At 37.1% G+C, this 2,998-nt stretch overlaps 1 long non-coding RNA gene across 2 annotated transcripts; it reads right to left on the reverse strand.

Annotated features, from left to right (window-relative positions):
* Nucleotides 1–1,144: 1,144 nt before the first annotated feature.
* Nucleotides 1,145–1,847, reverse strand: LOC119661607. 2 transcript variants are annotated; one of them, XR_005250597.1, is made up of 3 exons: nt 1,647–1,847; nt 1,454–1,587; nt 1,145–1,401 (listed from the first exon to the last, which is right to left on the reverse strand). It is a non-coding gene; the product is annotated as an uncharacterized LOC119661607 (long non-coding RNA). The 2 variants fall into 2 exon arrangements; XR_005250596.1 differs by having other exon boundaries at nt 1,454–1,847.
* Nucleotides 1,848–2,998: the final 1,151 nt, after the last annotated feature.

Raw genomic sequence — 2,998 nt, forward strand, 5'->3', positions numbered from 1 at the left:
TGCAATTGTAGAGGCTTTGTTTTATCTCTGGTGGTCGAGCGGTAGAGATCACAATCATTTGGGAGTCGAATAGAACGACCTGTTTCGGGAGCTGTGATGCAGTAAATCCTATTTTTCAATGTTAAAAATCCCGAAAATCCAAATCGAGATTCAATATGATTTTGAAGTTATTGCCTACGAAATGTTCATGTCTCTACTGGAGGCGGAGCGCTGATCTTCTCATAATCTTTCTCAATCTGCTTTGTTGTGGATGATTAACTGTTATTGATTTATATTGACCTATATGCAGAAGCTGAAGGATAACAGTATGGGGCGGGAATTGCTGAATATCTGCAAATTTTTACAATTGTCGATTTTTCAATATTGAATCTTTAAATGTGTTTTCTCTGCAAACTAATGTGCCAAATAACTCAAAAATTTTTTTTTATCTTTCTAAATTGTTGTACATACTTTTTGCATACTAGCATCTTTTAGAGATAGGACCGGGCACGGTCAAAACATTACAACATCACCGTATTATCTAACATCGCAGCATTACAAAACAATAATGCGTTACCTAACATCACCATTGAGGCGGCAGTCGAGCCGATGCCGCCACCAAGTAGAGTAAATCTATTGTTGCTATAATTGCCTGTTCTTTTGACTGGCTTTGGGGTTGTCATTGGGCTGACTTAGAGCTGGATTTCGGCCAGAAAATGATTTGAATATGGGGATGCAGATTCTTGGTTTGTAATGTTATGGCTTGGCAAGAATGCCCACTATCGGTTAAGAATCTGTTCCCTCGGTTGGCTTTGGTGCGAAAAGATGATTGATTTGACATGCACTGTTTTAAAGGTGAAAATTTTTAGGAAATGTTGAAAGTTTTTAACATTTTATAGGTCTAACTAGAAACTATACATGTTTATAATAAATTATAAAAGTTCTGATTGATTTAGATAAAAATTAAGGATTTGACGTTCCGATTTCCACGTCCGAAGATCGCTGTCATTATGTTTTTAAGAGTAAAGCAAAAATGAGAAATTTCATTTAAATATAACTAGTTGAGATCATATTATTTAAAACATTTAAAACATAAAATTTCAATCTGAAAAATATATATACATATTGATTGGATGTTTTGTGACTATTTACAGGTATGGCCCTCTTTAATAAATCCATATAGTGTATGTGAGATATCAACTCTCAATTAGTACTTTCCCCAGCAAGTATTCGTTTTGGTATCAGTTGTAAAGAGGCGGGGCCATCATCGGGAACTGCTTACTAAATAATCATGGTGATATCTCTCTCTCTATACGATATCTAGGACTCAAAATATGCTCCACACCGATATACGCAAAAATAAGATTAATACTGTAGCATTATATTTTTTGGCAGCTAATTCGTAATTACTTTGAGTCCATCCTAGAATCGTTAAATTTTGAGATAATGTAGATCTTAATATGGAAAATCGTACCAAAATGTTTCTGGGAATCCTGCTATTGTTGACAAAATTGCAGTAAGGTAAAGTTGCGTCTTACGAGTAAATTTGCAGTATCAAAATGAAAGATCGCGTTTTGTACTTTCCGAAGCTGGTGTCAATTTGAACATCTGTTGGAAAGACCCATTCTCAGAAACTAACCACCGAAAAATTTTACAAATTCTGGTACCTTATACCTGTCCAGGCTCCAAAATGACCTCCATTCCGATATCTACTCAAATAAAGTCAATAATAGTTTATCAATACGATACAAAGTTCACCCTAGAGTCAGAGTAAAGTAATATTGAATATAGTATACAGTATGATATCCCCAAAAACGATATTATTAGTGACAAAGTTACAATAGCTCTAAGTTGTCTCTTCCATGTAAATTTACTGCGACCCGAAGCACTGAATATTAATATCGAACTAAAGAGAGTAGTATGGTATGCTGAATGTATATACGTTAGCTATGTACAAATGGAGCAGTCCTGCACTTCAATATACCTTTCATCGCTGAAGCGTCGAGCTTCCGATTTTCGACTCGTTTATATTTCGTCTCAGGTATATGGTTTTATCGCTTGATTGATTATATTTTGAGCTATGATGTCCATACCTAGTTACAAATGCAGTAGATCTAGGAATGTTAATTTTGATTGAAAAGGACGAGGTATAAAAAGATTCGAACCTTCCCGAACCAGTATGAAGAAGAATAGAGGGATATCCCTATACCGGGATATCATATCTGTGTCAATATAATAGCTATACTTTTAGAGATTGCTAATAAGATTAAACGGTAAGAAACCACACTTCAATGCAATAAAGGGTCAATGCTGATTAGGCACCAACTATTTCATTTTCATGTATGTATTGTCGATTTGTCAGAATTGTTTACTGCAAAAGCTTTAAACAACTACGAGGGCCAAATTCAATATTTTTTGTTTCAAAAACGCTAAACGAAAACTGTTCGTAGAAAGCTCTGAGCAGATACCATACTTTAGGAATCTTATTTATGGATACCTCACGTCAGATATTTCTCGTTTAAAGCTTAAAACTGTGCTTATCCTGGGTTTTAGAATACAAAAACATTGAATAGAAAAAAAGTGAAGTGACGGCGGCTTTACGGTTTCTTACCAGGACAGAGGCAAATCGTCAGACGCTGCCTCACCTCTACCCTGGGAGCAGCGTGACCGTAGCGGCTCGCAGATGTTGAATGCTCATTTATATAATTCGTAAAACACGACATGCCTACGAATTATATTGAGCGCAAATCCGCCTTGCTGACCAAAGCTGGCCATGGCTGAAATATTCGTTTTGAGAATGAAGAGGGGTCCTAAGTCCGCATCAACTTAATGCAGGACCGGACCAATTGAGGAGCAACTTACTCCTTCTTTTCTGGTCCACGGACCCCTCGCTGGGCCTGCACCCAAACTTTTTTAAAAAAAAGTGAAGTGACGGCGGCTTTACGGTTTCTTACCAGGACAGAGGCAAATCGTCAGACGCTGCCTCACCTCTACCCTGGGAGCAGCGTGACCGTAGCGG

Source organism: Hermetia illucens, chromosome 1 (genome assembly GCF_905115235.1).
Source record: "Hermetia illucens chromosome 1, iHerIll2.2.curated.20191125, whole genome shotgun sequence".
Classification (NCBI taxonomy): domain Eukaryota; kingdom Metazoa; phylum Arthropoda; class Insecta; order Diptera; family Stratiomyidae; genus Hermetia; species Hermetia illucens.